The sequence below is a fragment of the Petaurus breviceps genome, unplaced genomic scaffold (genome assembly GCF_028583685.1).
Source record: "Petaurus breviceps papuanus isolate PSGF00001 unplaced genomic scaffold, PetGlider_PUasm1.0 90881, whole genome shotgun sequence".
Lineage (NCBI taxonomy): Eukaryota > Metazoa > Chordata > Mammalia > Diprotodontia > Petauridae > Petaurus > Petaurus breviceps.
This window is the reverse complement of record NW_027187369.1, coordinates 12,244,224-12,268,806: the sequence shown is the minus strand read 5'-3', so window position 1 is coordinate 12,268,806 and position 24,583 is coordinate 12,244,224. Positions and strand designations below refer to the sequence as shown.

Genomic DNA, 24,583 nt, shown 5'->3' with positions numbered 1-24,583 from the left:
CAATGAGTCCTCTGGTGAACACTACTTTTATTCACTTATAAAAAAACCAGCTGGTCTTACCCACCTGTGCCCACCCAAGAGAATATATAATAGCAGGGTAGTAACTTGTTCTAGGACCATTTTCACCTGAACTCCATTGAAAAAGAGAAGAATGAGATGGCTAGGGATGTCTTTGATGGAAATTATAACAATGATGATGATGAAGATGATAGAAGTGAAACATGATCAAGTTCTGCCTTGCCTCAAATTCATACTAACTGTATGACCATAGACAAGTCACTTGACTTTTCCGGGCTATGGGATGTGTTAGAGATAATTTTATCACCAGTGGGTTTCTGTGTAGTTGATATTTTAGCCACAGCAATTCTTAAAGGCCATCTCCTAAGTACCAGAAAGTTTGTGATTGATGTTGGCAAGAAGGGTTACACCAAGCAAAATCACAGATCCGTGAAGAGAGCAAATCACTGAAAGCAGAAATGTAGGTTTGAGCTATGACCAAACCAAAAGGAGTGAGAAATAGCAGCAGGAGTCCAAAGTCTAAACTATAGCTTAGAACAATATGGGAAAGCAGACAGCAACCCCACTGTGATGAATAGTCCATTGGCCCCCTAGGACTTTACTAACTTCAGACACCTTAGAACTGGCATGGTGTGTATATGAAACATTCTCTCTGGAGAATTTGCTTTTTGGAGAGCTTGTGGCCTCATTAAGCTTTGTTCTTTTGCCTGTTCCCCCTCGTGACCAATGACACATATTTATAGTGTGAGTAGGGGTCAGTGTGTGTGTGTTGGGGGGGAGGGACAGAGTGAAGCTCTGAACCCCACTGTCCTTGGTTAATCAGACACATACCCTCTATTAGTGGTCATAGGATCATAGATTTAGATCTGGAAGACCCATTACAGGTCATTTAGTCTAACACTTCCATTGTATAGAGGAGAACACTGATGCCCTGAAACGGACTTGGGCAAGGTCATACATAATGATAAATGACCAGAGCTAGTAGTAATCAAACCTGGGTCCTCTGATTCCCAATCCAACACCCTTTTTACTGCCCCATACTCATGAATAAGTAAAAATTCTGAAGAACCACATGTATTTAGCTGGTTCATGTTTAATAGAAATGTGCATATGACTATCTTGTACTCTTTTAAGATTTATCTGTTTCTCAAATTAACCTTTCCAAGCTAAAAACAGTGGTAACAGAGGTTGAGGTTGAAGTAATTAACCTTTCTCATTGTCAAAACGGATCCCCCCCCAACTAGTTATAGCTAACTCTTGAATGTTCATCCCCCCCCCCACTAACTGCTGTGTAGGAGTGACTCTGGCAGGAAACCTCAGTGAATAAATGAACCCCTCTCTCATTTGCTATTTTGGAGTTAGAAAGATTCCAAGACACCATTCCATTATTTTCCCTCATTTTTCTGTCATGGGGAAAGGTTCCAGTCTTTTATTGTATTAAAAAGCAATTATCACAATGTTTTATTCTATAGTGTAAGTTTGACGACTAAGAAAGAAAGCATTTGGAGATGAAAATGAAGGTGTGGGGTTTTTTTTAGCTTATACACAGTTGATCCAACCATATGTGTCTGGAGAAAATTGTCAGGGAAACAACTCCCTTGGAAATACCAATTCTGAATCTGCTGTCTTTACTTCATGTTATTAAACTGCATAATTCCTGCTCAAAGATTGAGATTGTATTTCAGGTATTGTCATCACACAGGCTGAACAACACACCACATGGGAGTTGGGTTACAGCGCCTGTAAAGTGCTATTCATGCCAAAGAAAACTGGGATTTATTAAGAAGACTAAAAGCCTCCCCTCATTCCCCATGTCCCAGCTAAAAGCCATCTCCATAATCAGGTTTCATAGCACATTACCAGACCTAGTTTGAGGCAAACAAGATTTTGCTCCAGCTGCTGACATGGTGGAGGAAAGGGGGGGGGACTCCCATTCCCCAATGATCATTGTCCCAGTTCTTTGCCTCACAATTCTATGCAGACCCATGCTGCTGCTTACCAGCCTTAGGACCCCCCTTCCAAGATCCTGCTGCCCCACCACCCCTCTCCTTTGGCCTAACTCTCTAGAGGATAGGCCCCACACTCCATGCTGGTATGATCATTACCCACCCCAGCCCATTCCCAATCACCTGCTGTTGAGACAATCAGGTGCTGGAATTCCTCCTTATGGCACAATGTACTGTACTTTGTGTACTTTGCTTCTGCATCATTTTTGTCACATTCACATCTCTCTGTGTCTTATCTCCCCTACTAGGCCAAAGCTACCATAAGGGCATTCTTGTTTAACATGGCACCCAGTGCCTAGTACAGTGCACTGCATAGAAACATGGAGTCTCAGCCTTGGTAAGGAGCTCAAAAAGTTATTTAATCTAAGCCATACCTGAACAGGAACAGCCCCCTACAGCTGTCCTGAAAAGTGGGCATCCGATCCCTATTGAAAGCCCTCTTGGAACGGAAGGGAGGGAGGAAGGAAAGAAGGAAGGAAGGAAGGAAGGAAGGAAGGAAGGAAGGAAGGAAGGAAGGAAGGAAGGAAGGAAGGAAGGAAGGAAGGAAACAAGCATTTATTAAGTACCTACCCTGTTTCAGGAGCTGTGTGAAGCACTTTACAAACACCTCATCTGATCTTCACAACAATCACCTTGGGAGATAAGTGCTATTTTTACCCCCATTTTGCAGATGAGGAAACTGAGGCAGAGGTTGAGGGACTTGCCAAGGATCACACAGCTAGTGTCTGGGACTGGACTTGAACTCAGGTCTTCCTGACTCCAGACCCAGTGGGCCACTGGGCCACTTTGCATCCTCTGATAGGGAGCTCCCTTCTCTGGCTTCCCTCAAGTCCCAGCTAAAACCCACCTTCTCTAGGAAGTCTTTCCTGATCCCCCTTAATGCTAGTGCCTTCTCTCTTCTGATCATCTTCAATTTATCCTGTCTCTATCTTGTTTATACAATTGTTTGCATATTGTCTCCCCCATTAGACCATGAGCTCCTCAAGAACAGGAACTGCCATTGACTTTCTTTGTATCTCTAGGGCTTACCACAGTGCCCGACACATTGTAGGCCTGACTGACTGAAGCTGTGGAGAATGTTTGGGAAGGAGAGAGACCATGGAGAAGCCATTGCCGGTAGCTCAGGCATGATATACTTACGTCTGCATTAGCTTTGTGCTAATAGGAAGAAAGGACAGAGCTGAGGAGTTTTCTGCAAATGTTTCTGGTTAGAAAGAACACTTAAAAATAAAAGTGAGGCAGAGATAGTTTTTGATGCTTTTATTTCTGAATAATACTACTAGGCAATAGTTCAGCAGCACCACATGCTGGGCAAACCCAAACCAGATATATTCTCTGCCAAATGGAACATGTCCAGTGGATTCAGAGATATTCCAAGACAGAGAACCATAAAAGGTCAGAGATGGAAAGGATCTTTGAGCTTGCTAAATCCAGTCTCCCTATTTTACAAAAGAGGAAACAGACCCAGAGAGGGGAAGGGACTTGCTCCAAATCACTCATCAATAACAGAGCCGGACCCTCTTCCCAGGGTAGCTGCTGTTCCTGTTACTCTCAGTTCTCTCAGGCAGCGGGAGGACATGCGAGTCATCATGGGGCGATGGGAATTATGGCTGTTGAGAAGTTAGACCTGGGACTTTGGTCCCACGCACAGTATACGTGCACAGAATGAATATAAAACTATATAAAGTAGCAAGAAATTTTTGACATTGATTCTGATTACATATTGCCACTGCTTAGGAAAAAAAAAACCATTTCTTTAAAGAAGAATTCTGCCAGTGAAGCAGGAGGAAGGGGAGCTGTTTTCTATTAGAGGAAGCAGAACAAACGTCACACAGTTGGGCATAAAAAACAGGCAGGTACCCTTAGGAAGTGGTGCTGTAAATTACAGGAAGTGCGTGGAACACAGATACTCGCTATTATCCAATATCAAGCTATTCAGCCTGCCCACTGAATCATGCCTCTTCACTCACCACCACAATCAGGACTTCAGGGTAGCTGAGCTACAGGGGGCAGGAAGATAGCAGCTGCTGTCCTTAACAAGACATCAGCTACTCTCTCACCATGAAGTTTCCTGTAAGTGACAGATAAAACAAGATGGTAAGGATGGAAAGTAAAAGCAAGTTAATCAATAAACCCTTAATAAACACCTACTACGTGCCAAGCATTGAGCCAGCAAAAAACTTGTGGTTGATCAACCTACAGATGCCAGTTACCTGGGTAATTTTTCCTGTGTGTCCCTAACTATGGGCTCCCCTCAGTTGTGTATATTCCTGGAGAAAATCTCATGAGTTGGTCTATGCTGTAAGATGCCTGAGGTCTTAGGCACAGAGGGTTGGGTAGCTATGATACTGTGGTACAAGCTGCTTACAGCACTTTCTGAGCCTTTCCCTATTAGCTCAAAGGTCACAGCTCCTCAAACATACTATCCTCTTCTTCTGGCTCCTCAGGTTACTAACACTGACTGTGGCTTTTGTATGACCATTCTGACCCTTCTGGCCCCTCCCTGGGTAAGAACCTTCTGACCACAGTGTCGCCTCATTTGTCTGTTTTTCCTGTCCCCTCTGACCAAGGAGGTTATTCATCCCAATTCATAGAAGACTCTAAGCCAATGACTGTTCCCACAGCAGGCTTTGCCTTGGGTAAGGGTCAGAACCAGGAGGAGGAGAGCACACATTAATTCATTCCCTAAACATGAATTAAGCATCTTCTGTGTGCAAGGCCCTGTGTGTACAGACTGCAAGGTGATCTCTGTCCTGGGATAGAGCATCTGCTTTTTAGGTTATTGGGAAGGATGAAGTATTCCTCGGGGGGGGGGTGTTTCAAAAAGAAAATAAAGATGAAAAAACATGAGGGATAATGTAAGGAATGTATCAGAAGGTTGGGGGGGTTAAAGAGCATGCCCCAGAGAAGGAAGGGAAGAAGGAACAGCAAAGTCAAAGAAGAATTAGTTTTCTGTGGGAGGTGTGGGGGAGCAATCCACTGGACTCTTTAAGAAGGGAGCAGCTTCTTGTGTTCTAAGGCATGAGGTCTAAAGCAGAAGAGCAGAGGCGGTTCTTAGTGACTTTCTCCTGAGGGTTACTGAGGCAGATGTCAACCCAACATAAATAGTCGAGAGGTCTGCTCTCTTGCCAATGCATGTATTTGGATACAGCGGAAATTCTCTTAAGACTTGTCCAACCTGTTGACTACTATTCACTTCTTGTGATTCATGCAAGGATATCACCAAAGGGAATGTAGAAAACATGACTAAGGATTAGGAAGTCTTGGGCAAAAAAGCTAGAGATCTGAGGGTCACAGGTGGTGTTTTCATCCCTACTTCTAACGGAAAATAGAGGATTAAAAAGAGAAAGACAGATTTGAAAAGTGAACAGCTGGCTAAGAAGATTGATTTCTGGACCATGGCTTAAAAATATAGGCACGATGGGCTCTCAGCCAGGGAAGAGTGTATCTCTCGGGAGATGGCAAAGATATGGTTTTTCTTGTAGCCCTGTGAATCAGACTGAGTGTGCTTAAAATTGAAAAGGGGAAGGAAAGGAAAGAGGACTGGATTGGCATCACAATACAGAACTGCAGAGAACTGCCCAACTTGGTATCACAGAGAGGAGAAGCTAGAACAAAGGAAAAGGGCAAAAGAGAGGACCAGTAAGTCCCAGGAGAGAGTATTCAAGAAAAGGTCCAGCAATAAAACTCATAGCCTCACATGTCTATATACAAAAGCAAAAAGGATGGCTTATACATAAGGTACACTGAAGATCCTAACACAAGGTGCCAATTTGGTCTGTGTTAGGTGGCATTGACATTCGATGGGATGGAACTAGTGGCAGGAATGTAGTTGTGAAAGGATGTGCCTCATTCAAATCGATAAAGTGGGTCAATTGACATTACATATAAAGAAGAGAGCTATTTAAGGAAATCCGGACATGCAAGGGTAGCAAGATGATAAGAGTCCTTGGGTGAGATTCAGTGCAGAGAGAAATAGAAGTGCTACACTGTACTGTGGTTTAGTGGAAAGAATGAAAAATTTGTACTATTGACCTTGAAATCAGGTCCTGAGTTCCAATCCCAGCTCTTCTACTTCCCACCTACATGACCTCGGGCAAGTCACTTCCCTTTCAGAGGACCTTAGTGTCCTCATCTGTCAAATGAGGGACTTAAACTAAAAGAACTCCAAGGTTTATTTTAGCCCGAGATTTATGATTCTGTGATCCCATGAATTTTACAGAAGAAGGAATTAGGCAAGATGGTCAGGAAGCATCACAAATTTGGCAGAGGAATAGCAGAATAACTCTGGAAGACTTCAGCTATCTGGATATATACTGGACCTCCCTCTCTGTTAAAAACATGAGTTTTCCTAAACTTGTGGCCCAGGGTCCCAAGCTCTGGCTTTATACAGGTCAAAGTCCATTTTAAGAACTGAACCAGGCTGACAATTCTCTTTGGCTCATTATACCCTCATCCAGAGTTGACTTTGGGGAAGGAAGAGGGGAAGAAGGGAATGAACATTTAGATGGTGCCTACCGTAAACTATATGAAGCACCTTTTTTTCTAACAACTCTGATCTCATTGAGTTTCATAACAACCCTGAGAGGTAGGTGCAGTTATGATCACCATTTCAAAGTTGAAGAAACAAAGGCAGACAGAGGTGAAGGGATTTGCCCAGGGTCACACAACTAGTAAGTATCTGCAGTCATATTTGAACTCAGGTCTTCCTGAGGCATGTAGGCATGGGGCTCTACTCACTTTGTCAGCAGCTGCCTTCTTCAGAGTATAGCTTGTGTCTAGATCCCTACAGATAAAAGGAAAAGACCTTCAACATCCTATACAAGCACTCAACATAACTTTACATATGTTGGGTACAGGACAGACTTTATTCTCTTTCATAGAAAATGTGAAGGACTTATAGGAACCTATTAACAGAAAATATATCCTCCTTCCGTCACCACCCTAATCGATAGCATTTAAGCACTTTGAGGACAAGGCTTCTATCTTTTTGCCTAGGTATCTCTAGTCCAGCATTTAGCACAATGCCCTTAAGAACTCCACCTACTTTGTGCCAGGTACTGAGTTAGGCACTGGGAAGAAAAGGACCAAAAATGAGACACTGCCTGGCATCTAGGAGTTTGCATGCTGTTGTGAGACACAATGCATATATAAGTAAGGAAATATAAGGCCATTTGGTGGGGGGGTAGAGTACTCTAAACTAGGGGTAATCAGGAAAGACTTCTCACAGCACCTGAGCTCAGCCTGGAGGGAATCTACAGCTTCTAATTGACCAACAGGAAGGAGCTCATTACAGACACAGGGGAGCCATGGGCAAAGGTGTTTGGACAAGAGGTTTGGAATGACGAGTTTGAGGAACAGTCATTAGGCCAGTTTGGCCAGTACAAAGAATTTGTGAAGGGAAATCATGTTCAGTAAGTCTGGAGAGGTATTCAAGAGCCAGGTTGTGGAGGGCCCTAAATGCCATGCTGAGGATTTTGTCTTTTATCTTAAATAAAAGAGGCAGCCACAGATTTTTGAGTAAGGCAGTGGGGTGGTCAGATTTGTCTTTTAGGACCATCAGCTTGGCACCTGGGTGAAGGGCAGATCAGGGAAAGAAGACGAAAAGCAGGGAGACTAATTAGTAAGCTATTGCAGTAGTCCAGGGAAGAGGTGATAAGGGCACATGAGGCAGTGTTGACTTTCATCACACAGCGGGATAGTAACCTTCCCACTAAGCTGTGTGTGTGGGCTGGACAGCAATCCCTTTGAGCTCAGTTTCTGTTTATCAAAGGATGGTTGAGGGAAAACAGAACAAACCTTGGTGTTCTTTGGTGTTTGCAGCCTCCCCTTTTGGGGCTCCATTTCCCCCCTAAGGGGGAATTGCTGAGGAAATATGACTGTCTGCTTACAACCTGAAACAATTAAAGGGAACACTGGTTAGGATGAGAGTGGCTTCTCAGAGTCTCATTCAGTCATCTGTTTACTTCTGTAATATTTTACTTGGCAATCAGAGGAAAAGAGAAGAGATGCATATGTAGCAGGGAGGAAGAAAGCAATTTCACTGTATTTTTACAGCCCAAAGAGGTGTATGCAGTAATGGAGGACAAGTGTCCCATTTTTTAAAGAGCATATTTTGTCTTTGAGAGCTGTTTTTTTCCCCAGGACTCTGGTAGTTAGATATAATTGCTGTATCCTTGGGTAGAGCAGGCACTAAGAAAGCCCAGCGGAAGGGTTCACAGTTGGCAGAGATATGGTTTGATGAGTGCGGCAGATGAGCTTTTTCTAGAATCTTCTGCTCTCCCACACAGTGACTCATCTGCTGGTCTGAGAGCCATCCACATCTGTAGAATTAAAAGTTAGTTTGATGCACCTTTAATTTAGGAGTAGGAAATCACAGTCAAAGCTTTCCTGGGTTCAATCACTCTTTCCCTGGGACAGAGCTGGAGTTATTTTCTACACAGTGAGCTTAGTCAATTGTGTTAGAGTAGAAAGAGGACTAGATTGGCATCCCAAGACAGAACTCAGAATCTCAGAGGTAGAAGGGACCTCAGGAGTTATCCAGTCCAGCCCCTGCCTGAACAAGAATCTTCTTTATGCAATGGCAAACTGACCAGTCAATGAAGGCTCATGGGAGCATGTGTATTTGGTGAGCCTGCCCCTAGAAGTAATTAATGACACATGGATACAACTCTGGGTTTGGAGTCAGAAAGACCTGAGGTCAAATCCAGCCTCAGACACTCACTGGCTGGGTGACCCTGGGCAAGTCACTTTGCCTCTGTTTGCCTCAGTTTCCTCAACTGTAAAATGGTGATCTTAATAGCACCAAACTCCCAGTACTGTTGTGAGGATCGAATGAGATAAATATTTGTGAAAGCACTTACATTATGCCTTATACACAGTAGGTGTTTCACAAAGATTTGTTTTCTGCCTGGGTTCTTGCTATGTATAGCCCATACACTCACGGCCCTGTCAGTGCTTTTATCTTTGTTGTGTCTAGCCTTCCCAGTGTTTGTGTGAAATAATATTGGAGATGACAGTGGTCTTGTGAGCTTTGAAAGGTTGGGAGAATGAGTCACTGGAGGTCTAGTAACTGGATCCTAGACCGAAGTTTGCTGGCAATTGATTCTGGTGCACCAAGGCAATCTCTAGAAACTATCTGCAAAGGACTGACTGTTCTTTGGTTATTTGCGAGTGACCTTGGTGGGATGGATGTTCTAACTTTGAGCCCATTTTCCCTAGGGACCAAGGTGGTCTAGGGGAGATGGTACCCATGGGCGGTGGTGTAGAAATGCTCTGTAATTTCTCTTCTTAGTATTCCTTCTTGGTAAATACCCTGGTATAAAAACTAATTGATGTTGATTGGTTAAATGATCCTAGAGCACTAATCACTGGCTCAATCAGTGGTAGAAGAGAGGTACTAACTATAACTGGTGATTTATATTGGGGAGAATACACTAGAATGGTTGCTCAAGCTGATAGTTTTCGATACCCCCAACACTTTGGGTATAACTCCTAGAACCCTGAGGGAGAAAATGTTTGAATGATCGACCCATGTGGTCAGTACAGATGGGAGTTGGGATAAAGCCCCCAGAGTCTATACAAAGTTTACACTTACAATATGCCCACATTCCTTGGGTTTCAACTTCCTTTAGCCATTTTTATTCTGTCTTTTCTAATAGAAAAGTTGTTTTCTCTGGCAGAGAAAATAGAAACAAAATAAAAGTTAAATAGGTCTGTATTCTCTCTGTTGTCTATCTATCAGGGTTTTCCATCTATCCTAGGAAATTGTTCTGTCCCTTATTTAATCTTCTTTTCCTCAATTTAGTTTTTAACAAACCTCACTTTTGTTTCCCTTATCTTTCCCCACTATCTTCTCTTAATTCTAAGCTTTAGCGCTCCTGACGTTATTCTTACAGGACCACACCACGCTTTTGTATTGATTCTCCGTTCATTGCCCTTCCTCTCATTACATGTCTTTAAAATCTAAGTTGGTTTGATGAATTCCTAGGCAGTCACATTGGTCTCTTTGGACAGCTTCCACATTTCCCCCTCATCTAAATTGTTTCTCTTTGTAATTTCAGTATTTAATTCTTGAGAGCTTCTCCTCTCTCCTGGGCTACCTTCCCCTATAGAATTTTAATTTATGGGATCCTACCTATTCTCTCTCTGAACCTTTCGAAATCTGCTCTTTAAAAATCTAGGGTGCATGTCAAACTTTCCTCTTTTTCCTTTTAACAAATGGAACTGTCACTTCCCTCGAGGTTTTCATCACTTGTCAACAACCAGTTCCTTCTTTTCCTCATTTTCCTCCTCTTCCTTCTTCTCTACCACTCTTTCCTCCTCATTATCATCACCCCATCAAAGTTCAATGCTTTGTCCATGCTCTAAAAGTTGGGGACTGTAAGCTGGGATGATATACAGTGGGGGGTCCAAGTACTCTCAGTCTGCTACCGTGGCTACAAAAATGTGTCAGGTTCACTGAAACACAAAAAACTTGGAGTAGTCTGCCAAATGTTAAATAGAAACAACTACCAGTAGGCTGATGCCTTGGCTCAGGTTGTTTTCTATCTAAATCCCACCAGAAAAGACCAGGAGAACAAGATAAAGTTGGAGGGGCTGGGAGGGAGGAGAAGGCACTTTGAAGAAGTCCAAAGAAAAATGAAGACATGCTTGGTTGGGGCACTTTCCTTAAGATGTAGGTTTGGGGAGGGACTGACCAATCGGCAGAATGGGCCACAGGTGTGGAGTTAATGTACTGGGTGAGAGGGCCAGGAAAAGAGTAAACATCCAGGGCAGTGGTGGGGAACCTGCAACCTTGAGGTCACATGTGGCCCTCTAGGTCCTCAAGTGCATCCCTTTGACTGAATCCAAATCTCACAGAACAAATCCTTTGGCCATAGGTTCCCTACCCCTGATCCACAGTGAGGGGGCACTTGTGTTCAGTCCTAAAGGAAGCCAATAATTCTAAGAGGCGGGGGTGAGCAGGAAAACAATTCCAGATAGGGGAGAAGGAGGTAAAGAGGGAGATGATGAAGAGGAGAGTATTTGAGGGAACATTCTACAAATGATCTCAATATTTAAGTGTGAGGCAGTCCAACCAAAAAGGTGGAAGGAAAGAGTGGGTGGCATGGGAGCCCGAACAAGAGAAGACTTGGAGCAGCGCTGTGGTGAGATTGACAGGAGATCAATTAGAGAGGAGTAATAAGATTGCTTTGCTACAGTGAGTAGTACTAAACAGGAATATAAATATACAAATGGAAAATCTTCTTTTTTGATTTGTAAAGTCTTTTATAACTAGGCCCCTTCCTACCTTTCCAGCTTTTTTTCAGCTCCCTCCCCTACACAAATTCTATGATCCAGCAATTTAGTGGCCTCCTGGAACTCCCTTGAACCTGATACTCCATCTCATGCCTTTGCACTGTCTTCCCATGATTGGAATGCGCTGTCCCCTTACTTCTGCCTGTTAGTTTACCTTTTCTAGTCCCACTTTTGCTAATGCCTTCTCCTTTCATCTCCAGATTACTTTTGTTTTCTGATTTACTTCAGGAGTCCTCTTAACAACACACACACACACACTTTTAGAATCAGTACCCCTTTCTGAAATAACTCAGTTCAAAAATTAAGTTCATCAGAAAATTGAAAGAGAAACTAGCAAGGATTTTTAATGAAGACACAATGTGGCTTTACAGCAAACATTCCAAATCACTTAGTGCAAGTTAGGTGTTATGCAAAATCCAAATACAAGATGGTTCTTAACCTGGGGTCTGTGAACTTAAAAAAAAATTAATAACTGTACTTTAATACAGTTGGTTTCCTTGTAATTTTCTATTTTATTTTATGCATTTAAAAACATGATTCTGCTATGGAGCCTGGGATCAGGAAAACCTGAATTCAAATCTGGCCTTACTCACTAGCTGTGTGACACTGGGCAAGTCACTTAATCTTTGTTTGCCTCAGTTCCTCATCTGCAAAATGAGGTGGAAAAGGAAATGGCAAACCACTCCAGTATCTTTTGCCAAGAAAACCTCAGGGGGTCACAGAAAGATAGACATAATTCCCACAAGGGATGGGAAGTGAAGAAGATAGTGAGTTATATTTTAGACATGTTAAGTTTGAAGTGTGTATGGGACAGAGATATCCAGCAGGTAGCTGGTGATGTAGGACTGGTGCTCATAAAAGAGATGAGTGGTGGTTATGGAGATTTAGGTGTCATCTTAATGGAGAAGATAATTGAATATATGAGATCTCATGAGATCATGAAAATAGTGTAAACAAAAAAGGAAAATGGCCCAAGACAGAGCTTTATTCAGCCATTTCCCAATTAGTGAGCACACACTTTGTTTTCAATTTTTTTGCTACCACAAAAAATTTTTTAAATATGTATATATATATATATATATGTATGTATGTATGTATTCTTACCCCCCCCCTTGTTAGGTGCATTCCATTCCTGACCAGGAGACTTTCATTCCTTTAATGTGTTTTAAGTTGTGTCAAGAAATCCATATCCCAGAGGTGGCCAGGTAGCACAGTGAGTAAGAGCACCGGCCCCAGAGTCAGGATGACCTGGGATCGAATCCAGGCTCTGATACTTAGTACCACACCCAGAAATAACTGGCCATGTAACCTTGAGCAAGTTACTTAACCCCAATTGCTTTAAAAAAAAAAGAAATCCATATCCCATTCTCAGACATAATTATTTTATCCTGCTGTTCACTTCTAAAATCTACCCTTTTTTTCTGAAGCCTCCACCTTTGAGAACAGTAATGAAAACACTTCCTGTTTCCCTAACGTCTTCAGTTTCTTGCCCAAGCCTTCATAATCTTACTTACCTTCTCTTGCCAACTTCCTTCTTGGGCTAGAGTCCTGCTCTTCTTTCTCCTCCATCTCCTCCAGCCCTTCTCTTTGAGCTCTAATGTATCTTCTTCAGCTTATGTCCTCCATCTTCTCCTGTTCCAGTTTCTCAGATCCTTCCAGATTCTTTCTCTCCAAATTCAATCTCTAGTCTTTTTCACAATTCCCCAAACCCTCCTCCCCTTTCTTCAGCTCAGTTCCTTCTCCAGTCTTTCTCCCACAAAGCCTAGGTTACAGTACTTATTGGCTATGGGACATTGAGCCTACCTGAGTTTCAGTTTTCTCCTCTGTCAAATTGGGATGGATAATAATATATACACTATTGGTCTAAAACAGTTTCTGTGAAAGAAGATTGCATGAAATAATGTGTGCAAAGTGCTTTATAAACTTAAAAGCACTACATGTTAGCTACTTTTTCATTTAAGCATGAAAATATAGTATTGCCTTAAACAAAGGGCTCCAAGTTCAGGTGAGGGAGAGGTCACTACTCTGGGGGGAGGATGAGGGAAGTCTTCTTAAAGAAGGTGGCATTGGAGCTGGACTTTGAAAAGTATGTGATAAGGGGCGGCCAGGTGGCTCAGGGAGTAAGAGCACCGGCTCCAGTGTCGGGATGACCTGGGGATCAAATCTGGGCTCAGATATTTAGCACCACACCCAGAAATAACTGGCCGTGTAACCTTGAGCAAGTTACTTAACCCCAATTGCTTAAAAAAAAGAAAAGTATGTGATAACTGAGCACAATAATGTAAGGAAAGCAATGTTCCCAATTCTGGTATAGTGATCTGTCTTGATTTGGAAGTTTCCCATCAGCCTTAGTTCTTCATTGTCCTTCACCCCTCACATTTAATTAGACATAAAATCTTGTTGATTCTATCTCTCAGACATTTCTTCCATCCATCCCCTTCTCTGCTCACAGAGCCATCAACATATCTCTGGCAGAATGAAGTAAATCAGAACTGCCCATCTGTGCCTCTCCAATGATCTAGAGACCTGGCGCTCTGTGGCGCTCTCCAAGGTTATGAGGAAGCTTTTTGTGCTACAGACACTGAACCTTCTGAATCTAAGTGGCTCTTCCTGCTTAAAAGATTCTCTAAGAGTCATAAAACAAAAAACCCTTCTGGGTTACTTTTTTGATTAATCTAAAACCAAACTAAAACAAACCACTATAAGGTTAGCTCATAGTCTATGCTGAACTTTATAATGTGCCGAGACCAAATTTGTCTAACAGAAAGATCAGCAAGGTTTCTGGGTGAAGAGGCGGGAGGAGGGTCAGGGTCCTTGGGAATGATTGTCTGACTGACCATGGACAGTCAGGATGGTTGCTCTGCTGCTGTTCCCCTACTGGATGCCAAGTTTCCTTTTTCAGAACTGATCTTGAATCTAAGCTCCCCATAGTGCAATGTGACTGGATCTGGCTTCAGAACCCTTTCTGTTCTGAAGTCAGAGGACAATTCCAAGTTCACACACAGGAATATACACTCCATTGTTTCTTTCAGGTCTTTGTATACTCTAGCCCATTATAGTAAAAAAAATGCACAAGAAATGACTTGTTGGAGAAATACAATATAAGCCTTTTAATTAAAAGAAAAACTCTTCCTTATAATTAATATCTCACTTATAATAAGAAAAGATGGGATGGGGGAAAAAACTTGTCTTCTTCATATGGCCTTTACACAGCTCTCTCTTCTCCTTTCCTATGTACAGTTTATTTGGGTAGCACTGCCTCCTTCTGGCAAAACACCTGAAAATAAAAACAAACAACATGAAGGAAAAGCCAGATATTAGCAAAAAAGAGATTTGAAAGTGGTCTTTCGGGAGGGGAGGGAATAGTCAGAAAAGCTGACCTACGGCTTCATTTGAGGAAGGCCTGGGCAATCAACAGAAGTCAGTAAAAGCAGACTGTGTGAAGGAACAGCTTGCTTCTTTTCCCCTCGAATTCCTGTAACAGCTTATCCATGTCGTTATCCATGTCTTTTGTGTTTTGTATACAGTGACAGTTCACAAATGACAAAGGCCCCAAGGATGGCTTCTTCTGGGTCATCTTTAATGTCCACGTTGACCACGTGAACGGGCTGGAAGGTCTCCTGCTCTCTGGAATTCAAAAATTCTACCACATGATCATAAACTCTCTCTTCACAGGTCAGGATGAGGTCAAACAGATCTTTGCAATTCTGGAATCTTTCTGGTCTGGGCTTGATTCTCTTATTTCTATCCAGCATGTGCAAAACCCCATTCTGTGTGTAGAAGTTTTGTCTTTCCTAAGCAGGTCGTTGTACATCTGATCATAAGTTGTCTTGAAATCGTAAACATTGGGCTTGTTGGGTGCTGGCCCAGGAAGCTGCACGACACGCCCTGTCCCGAAGGATCTGACGCTGAATCCCCGTTTGCGGAGGATGCGGTGGGCTTCCATGCTCTGGTTCTGGTTACTCAAGCACACCATGGCCACTCGAAGCGGCAACACCGGCATGATGGCTGGGACCAGAGCCAGGGAGACTGCCACAACAGGGGGCACCTGTGGAGACAGGGGCGGAGAACCTCAAGGGTCTCTGGTTACAGCTGGATGTCAAGAGAACAGCCACCTCAGAACTTGGTGTGAGCAAAATGGCCGCCACCCCACCTCGGCGGCACAGAACGTGGGGACGTACGTGAGGATGTCGGGGAAAGCACGTTGATGGCAGGTACGTCACCATAGCTGCGCACACTGCCTCCAGGACCCCTCCTGAGTCACGTGACCAGTCTTATCTCTAGCTCTTGGAATCCCTATTTTCCTTCAAACTTCAGTTCAAGAAACATCTTCTTGCCTTTCCCGACGCCCCTATCCCCCAACTGCCAGGGCCTCTTCCTGCCAAATTGCCTGGTGTTCCTGGCGTCCATACTTTTGTGTGTACATGGTACCTCCCCCCCAGTGGAATGCCCTCCTTGAGGGCAAAGACTGTTTCATTCTTGTCTTTGTATTCCCAGCACCTAGCAGAGTACCAAGCACATAGTAGGAGCTTAATAATATTTGCTGATTGACTGACAGATTGGCTCCAGAGCACTCTCAGTGAAACATCTTTCCTTCTCTCAGCAGGGGGGTGGCAGAGGATAGGTACAGAAGGAGGGGTTCCTCATCAAGTATGGCCGATGTGCCACACTTGGCTTTTCTTAATTTTGTCGTAGAGGAGAGGAAGCCTTACTATAGCGAATAGAGAGCTGGCTTCAGAGTCAAGATTACCTGGGTTCAGTTCCCTTCTCTGACATACACAGTGTGACCCTGAACAGGTGACAGCATCACAGAACTCCAGACAATTCTTTAAGAGAGGTTACCAGTCTGCATCAGGAGAGGAAGTTTCCTCATCCCAAGTTCCCTAAACCAATCCATGGAATCACAAATCTGGTCAAAAAGACAAAGCCATGGAAGGATTATGGTCCTTGGAAAGTTATTGTGATATTTAATAATAATAACCATAGCTAACAGTGCCTACTGTGTGACAGGCACTCTGGTAAACACTTTCTAATCATTGTGTCATTCTATTCTCACAGCATTAGGAGGTAGGTGCCATTATTCTCCCCATTTCACAATCGAGGAAGCTGAAGCAGACAGTGACTTGCCCAGTGACTCCCCCCAAGACCAGGTCCCAAGACTACACAGCAGAGTTGAGTATTGGGGTGCATGTATGTGATGGAGAATCCTTTGTATACATCTCCAACATGAGCTCTCCAGTGATGGAAAACCCACTACTACCTCCCAAGGCAGCCACTTTGGTGCCCATGTCAGACACTGTTGGGAAGGTTTTCCTTAAATTGAATTCAAATCTGCCTCTCTATAGCTTCCTAGTTCCACACTCTAGGGTCAAGCAGAATGAGTCTAACCCAGGCTTGTCTCACCTAAATCTTCACAGATGCTTAGTGTGGAATCCAAGTCAATTTAATAAACATTTGTTAAGCATCTCTTTGTACTAGGGTCAAGGCAATGCAAAGTTTAAACAACACAAAGTCTCTGCCTTCATAGAGCTTTAGTCTAGTAGAAAGAAAAACTCACTGACCCCAACATAGGCCTTTTGAAACCCTCTACCTCTAACATTTACTAGTTGTATGGCCACTGGAAAATCACTTTACCCCTCTGGGCCTCACTTACTTTATCTATAAAATGGGCCTATTAATGCCCAGAGTTGTGAGGGCAAAATGAGTGCTTTGTAAAACCTTAAAGTGCTATATCAGGGGTGGGGAACTGAGGCCTCATGGCCACATAGGGCCCTCTAGGTTCTCAAGTGTGGCCCTTTGACCAAATCCAAACTTGTAAGTCACAGGGCCACACCTGAAGACCTAGAAGGCCCCAGGTGGTCTCCAAGCCTCAGGTTCCCCACCCCTGTGATAGATAAATATCTCTATGGACTAATGGTTAGCACAATTCTAAGTACATAGTAAGAGCTTAAGAAATACATTTTATATATTCATTCAACTATTAAAATTCTTCATAAGCTATCTTCTTTCTATCTTTTCAGTGTCAATACATTATTCCTCTCCAAGCCCACTATGGTCTAGACATACTAACCCCCTGAAGCTCCTCACATGTGATACTTCATCTCCAACTCCATGCCTTTGCATTGGCTATTGTCCGTTTCTGGAATGCTTTTCCTCCCTGGCTTCCTTCTTCAAGAGGCCTTTCCTAGTTCCCTTATTTGCAACTCTTACCCTCAAATGTCTTACCATCCCACATATTTTGTATGTAACTTTTACATACAGAGTTTTTAATGTGAGCTTGAGGACAGACAGTGCTTTTGCCTTTCTTTGATTTTTTTTGTTTTATTTTTGCTTTTTGGAGGGCAATTAGGGTTAAGTGACTTGCCCAAGGTCACACAGCTAGTTTTTGTGTTAAGTGTCTGAGGCCGGATTTGAACTCAGGTCCTCCTGACTCCAGGGCTGGTGCTCTATTCACTGCACTGCCTAGCCACCCCTTTTGTCTTTCTTTGTATCCCTAGCACTTAGCACAGTGCCTGGCACATAGTAGGGGCTGAATAAATGCTTGTTGACAAATTGATTGAGTAGAGGGATAATAATCATTCCCCATTTTTATCTGTTTAAATTCATATTTTTATGTGTGTTTTTTCCCCTTAACTCTTGGGTTATCTCCTGAAGAAATAAAAATCACTTTCATGGGACAGCTAGGTGGCTCAGTGAATAGGGCACCAGCCCTGGAGTCAGGACGACCTGAGTTCAAATTTGGCCTCAGACACTTAACACTTACTAGCCGTGTGATCTTGGGCAAGTCACTTAACCCCAATTGTTCTGCCTTCCCCCCTCCAAAAAAAAAGACAAAAAAAATCACCTTCACCATGCTTCACTTTTGGGACACTGATTTGCACCTATCCAGCTCCCCCATCCAACACACTTTCCTCCACCCTTCACACCCCGAAAAGAAAAGGACAGGTAGATGCTTGTGCATTTGTATTGGAAAGAAAACCCGACCTGAATAGGAAGACCTGAATTCTAGTCTTAGATCTGATGGCCACATGACCCTGGGCAAATCATTTTCCACCTCTGAGACTCTGTTTCCACCTCTGTAAAATTGGGATACTAATACTTGTGATATCAACCTCAAAGGCCTGATATAAGGAAAGTGCTTGTTAAACCTTAGAGCACTGTGCTATAAATGTGAATTATTCTTGTTCTTCATTAAAAAAGAAAGCCAAAAGAAATCATCTTCTTGCCTGCAGCTCTCAGGCAAGGAGTTAGAAGGGACCTTGCATGTCCTAGTCTAGCCCCTCTTTTTGCAGAGGTAGGGATTGAAGCCTAGAGAGGTCAAAGGACTTGTCCAAGGTCACACAAGGTTAAAGCAGGAGGATTGGTGTTAGAAGCCAGGTGTTCTCACTCCTGATCTAGTGCTCTTTCTGACTCACTAAACTAATTACCTGAGTGCAGGTTTTCTAGTAATCATAATCAGAACCATTTAGTATTTTATCCTCACAACAACCCTGTGAGTTATTATTATCTCCATTTTACAGATGAGGAAAATAAGGCAGATGACTTGCTCAGGGTCATACAGTTAGCAAATGTCTGAAGCAGGATTTGAACTCAGGTCTTCCTGACTCTGAGTCCAGTCTAGTACTCTGGGGTTTTTATACCCCTCTTGTGATTTGGCATTGTTCATAGGGGTTTGGTCAATTCTATTTGAGCTGCCATGTGAGCAGGAATGTGTGTGACATGGGTCTTAGTCCAGGGGTACTTCACTGTGCCTCAGAAATCTGCAGATACAGATCAGGGATTGATGTGCTGTTGTGTTGATTGTCTAGACTGGAGAAAACAATGGAGAATGTTAGTAATGCTCAAACAGTTAACAGTACACACACCCCCCTCAGCATATTTGTGTCAGCCATTCCCCATGCCTGGAATGCATTTCCTCCTCATCTCTGTCGTCATTCTTCAAGGCTCCCCTCAGGTCCCACTGTCTCCCCAAAGCCTCTCCTCATCCTCCCCTTTCTTCCTCCTGCCCTTTATTCTCTTTCCCTCCTCCAAACGACCCTGTATTTACTTCTGTGCTTAACAAATGCTTGTTGAGCTGAATTGAATTTTATCAACTTTAAACAGTGTTTTTCATGATCAAAAACAGTAGCAGCTCCATTTCTGTAGGGCTTTCAAGCTTACTACTGCCTTACAACTAGCCCAAGTGGTAGGCAGTGTGTGAGTTGCCCCATTTTACAGATGAGGAAACAAGTGAAATGACTTCCCTAAGGTCACATAGCTAGTTGGCCTGCGGCCCAGTTTTCTGCCTCCAGGCATTCTGCCCTTTCCAGTATACACCATGCTGTCTTTCTCATGATATTTACAACTCTGCTCTATGAATTTTCTGGTCATTTGAGGGAAGAGATGTGCTTTGCTAACGAGCATGAGGGATCACAAGGAAAATGCTCAAATGTTCTCGGAAACGCTGTTTTCATTCCTGGCAGTATGTCATATTGTGTAGTCAGTCATTCCAGCTAGGGGAGAGCAATCCCACAAAAGAGATGAAATAAAAGGCATCTTTACTGCTCAAGTGAAGGGGGAAAGGTAACAGCTTTGCAAGCCCCACATACTCATGGACTTGTTCTTGATAGATGTCTTGTCCTTGTGCCTGTTTCTGGACTTAGAATCAGACCACTCCTAGCTTTGCCATTAGTCAAAATTAAAATGTTTAACTGGTAGCTAGGAATGGTCTGATTCCAAGTCCAGTGGGTTCTCTACTAAAAGACAATGTTGGAAATAATGGATGGTGAGGCATTGGAAAGAACGTGGGATTTGGCATCAGAGGAGATAGGTTTGAACCCTGACTCTGACTTACTACTTGTGTGACTGAGCAAATCACATGACCTCTCTGGTCCTCAGTTTCCCCATCTGTAAGATGAAGGGGTCAGATCCAGTCACCTTTTACGTCGTTTCCAGTTCTAAATCTGTAACCCCATCATCCTGTGGTCAATCATGATAGTATCCACTAGGGTTTCTAAAGCATAATATATGAATCACTGAACTTGGAGCCAGGAAGATGTGGGTTCAGATCCTTCTTTCTGGGCCTCTGGGACCCTGAGCAAGTCACCCAATCTCTATGTTCCTCAAACAATTGCCTAGGGCTTGGCTACTTGCTAACTATGTGACCTCAGGACAGTCACTTAACCTCTACAGGCCTCAGTTTCCTCAACTGTAAAATGAGGAAGATAGACTGGTCTCTGAGGTTTCCTCCTGCTCTACATCTGAGACCCTGTCATCTACTAAGTCATTGATGGATTGCTATCTGGGAGTTCCCTTCAGCCTTCTGAGTGGTTCCCTGAGTAGGGTTTCACAGAAAGGTAACCCGTGTGATTATCCAGATTTCCTACATGCACCTTTCCCCTCTCTCAGATTCCCTACAGGAAGAAGCTGGGGAGAAGGAGCAAGTACCAGAACATTAATTTGTATTATTAGCATCTTGGTAAGTACCATCACTTCCTCAATAAGTTACCAGACTTGTTGGCCACAGTAGATCAGATGGAAAAAAAAACCCAGTGATTCTGTCTTCCCTGGAGTCAAGAGGACCTGAGTTCAAATCTACCCTCCAAATTCCCCCCTCCAAAAAACTAAAACAACCAAAATATCTCAGATCCTACCTTCTTTCTGCAAGAAGCTGTTCCCAGGCCCTTGCCCCAATGATATTGCCTTGGAGATTCCCTCCCATTGACACTGCCTCTGTCTTGTCTCCCCAATTGGAATGTGAGCTCCTTGAGGGCAGGGACTGTGTTGTTAACCATTCTTTTGTCTCCCTATCACTTAGCACAGTGCCTGGCAGTTAGTGTCTAATAAATGCTTGTTGACTAATAAACTGATGTGTGTCCAGTAGAGGCTCAGTCCAGTGCCATCTCCTCCTCTCCACAATCTACCCTCCCCAGATCCTTCCCTCTTGAAAGAATTCTCTCTCCCCAAATTGTCCCAGAGCACCTGTCAGGATCTCTCCTTTGCCTCCCTAGCCAGAATCACGAGGTTTTTTCCCAATTGATCTACTGTGGACAACAAATTTATTGAGGGGGTGATGGTAAGTACCAAGAGGCTACTAACACAATGAAGATTCTGGCAATTGCACCTTCTCCCCAGCTTCTTATTGTGGGGAATCTGGTATTAGATTTATCAGCATACTTGTCATTCCCTACCACTCTCCCTCTCCTTGTAAAATAGAATGGAAGGTCTCCTTGAGGAAAGTGACTTCGTCATTTTTCATCTTTCCTTCCTTAGTGCCCTGCACACAGAAGATGCTTAATAACCAGGAGGATGAAGGGATTCAAAGCCATATGTTCTTATAAGGAGCTGGGGCTGTTTAGCCTGCAGAAGAAGAGACTTAAGGAGGACATGATTGCCGTCTTCAGATATCTGAAGGGCTGCCACGGGGAAAACGGAGAACATTTCTTATTCTTTGGGAGCTTCTGAATACAACAGTAGGACAAATGGGCAGAAGTTATGAGGATCTAGACTGGAGTTCAATAAAAGGATGCACTTTCTAACAATTAGACTTGTCCATCAATGAAATGGGCTGCCTAGCAGGGCATTGGTGCTGTCACTTGTCGAGAATGTTAAAAGGAGATTGATTAATCTACTTGTCATGGATGGGGTGAGATTAGATTGCCTCAGAGAGCCCTTCAACCTCAGCTTGCTTGAGCTTATTATTCTAATCAGAGAAATTAAACCATACTAAGGTTTTAGTGGGCATCATGGGGCTAATGAGTTACCCCTCCCATACCTACCATGAACACATTTTAACAGATGCCTTTTGGAGGCACAGAACTTTTATTCAAATTGTTCTTTTTTAAAAAAAACATTTGATTTTAAAACTTTGAATTCCAGATTCATTCCCTTCCTCCCTTGTCACCCACCCTTACTGGGAAGATAAGCAGTTCAGTATAGGTTGTACGTGTGTAGCTACGCAAAGCATTTCCATAGTGGATATATTGTGAAAGACTGACTATATTTCCCTCCATCCTATCATGCCCCCCACTTGTTCTATTTTCTACTTTGACCCTGTACCTTTTCAAGAGTGGGAGCTTCTAACTACCCTCCCCCCAACCTGCCCTCCCCTCCACCATCCCCCCTCTCATCCCCTTCCCCCCTACTCTTCTGCAGGGCAAGATACCCAATTTAGTGTATATGTCATTCCCTCCCTAAGCCAAATTCAATGAGAATAAGGTTGACCCATTCCTTTTTGCCTTCTTGTTCTTCCCCTCCATTGTAACAGTTTTCCCTTGCCTCTTCTATATGGGATAATTTACCCCATTCTGTCTCTCCCCATCTCCTCTCATATTCCTCTCTCACCTCTCAATTTCACCTTTTAAGTATCATCCCTTCCTATTCAACTGGTTCTGTACCCTCTGTCTATGTATACTTGTACACATATATACACACATTTACATATGTATTCATCTGCACATATACCCTCCTATATAGACATATGTATGTATGTAAACATATATATATACATACATACATACATACATACATACATTTATATTCCCTTCAACTATTCTCATACTGAGAAAAGTTTCCTAAGTTACAATTATAGTTTTTCCATGTAGGAAAGTAAATAGTTCAACTTTGATAAGTTCCTTATGATTTCTTTTCCCTGTTTACCTTCTCATGCTTCTCTTGCTTCTTGTATCTGAATGTCAAATTTTCTATTCAACTCTGGTTTTTTCATCAAGAATGCTTGAAAGTGGGGCCAGAGTCAAGATGATGGAATAGAAACAGGATTTCTGCTCGGCTCTGGCTTCCATTTCCTCCAATTCATATAAAAAAATGACTCTAGAAAAACTTTGGAGCTACAGAACCCATAAAATGACATAGAGAAGCTAACCGCCTGCTGAGAACAGCCCAGAAGGCCGGCAGGAAGCAGCCAACCCAGCACTCTGGGAGCCGAGTTCAGCCCTGCACAAGCCCAAGGTTCTAGCCTCAGGGCAGCCGCCGGCTGGAGGGACTTCAGATCACAAGCAGCTGTGGTGGTTTCCAGAATTATCAACCCATAGATGCTAAGGACAAAGTGAGAGGTAAGTACAGTGTGGACTTTGGGACCTGGGAATTTGGGAGTGTAGTCCGGTCTTTGCCCTGGGGCAAGAAGCAGCTGAGGATCCACGGCATTGCAGCTGCCCCCCTCTTGGCTGCTTCAGAGCTCCTGGTCTACAGAATGTAGGGGGACCAAGTGACCAGTCTGAGGGGTAATCATTCTTGCTTTAACCTGCTTGGATCTGGATTGCTGTCTAGGGTGGAGGTCCTTGGGTGAGGGAGCAGTCTGCCAGAGCATGTGAAGACTTCAGACAGGTCACCCAACTAATATGCCCAGCATCTGGGAAAACCCCAGTGTTTGGGATAAAACTTCCCTTTCTGGTAGCAGAGTTCTACTGTGGCCAAAGGCTCAAAAGTCAAGTAATTGAGTGGCAACATGAGCAAGAAAAGGAAGCAAAGCAAGCAGACCAATCCGACATTAGACTTCTATTTGGGGGACAAAAAGGATCAAAGCATGGAACAGAGGAAGACAATGAAGTCAGAACTCCTGCACCAAAAGCTTCCAAGAAAAATGTGAACTGGTTACAGGCCATGGACAAGCTTAAGAAGGATTTTGAAAGCCAAATGAGAGAAGTAGAAGAAAAATTGGGAAGAGAAATGAGAATGATGCAAGAAAATTATGAAATGAGAGTCAACAACCTGACTGAAGAAAATAACACCTTAAAAAATAGACCAACTCAGATGGCAAAAGAGGCTCAAAAAGGCAATGAGGAGAAGAATGCCTTAAAAAGTCAAATTTAACAGATGGAAAAAGAATCTCAAAAGCTCACTGAAGAGAATTATTCCTTCAGAATTAGATTGGAGCAAATGGAAGCTAGTGACTTTATAAGAAATTAAGATACTATTAAACAGATCCAAACAAATGAAAAAATAGAAGGCAGTGTGAAATATCTTATTAGAAAAAACACAGACCTGGAAAATAGATCCAGGAGAGAGAATTTAAAAATAATTGGATTACCTGAAAGCCATGATCAAAAAGAGAAGCTAGAAATCATCCTTCAAGAACTTCTCAAAGAAAATTGCCCTGATGTTTTAGAACAACGGGGCAAAATAGAGGTTGGAAGAATCCACCAATCACCTCCTGAAAAAGATCCCAAAAATAAAACTCCTAGGAATATTATAGCCAGGTTCCAGATTCCCAGATCAAGGAGAAAATATTACGAGCATCCAGGGAGAAACAGTTTCAGTATTGT

At 43.1% G+C, this 24,583-nt stretch overlaps 1 protein-coding gene and 1 pseudogene across 1 annotated transcript in view; both read right to left on the bottom strand.

The window, feature by feature from the left end:
• VGLL1 (vestigial like family member 1) overlaps positions 1–24,583 on the bottom strand; it is a 286,608-nt gene that overhangs the window by 117,536 nt on the left and 144,489 nt on the right. The window lies entirely within an intron of this gene.
• LOC138150609 (RNA polymerase II subunit A C-terminal domain phosphatase SSU72 pseudogene) lies at positions 14,746–15,327 on the bottom strand (annotated as a pseudogene).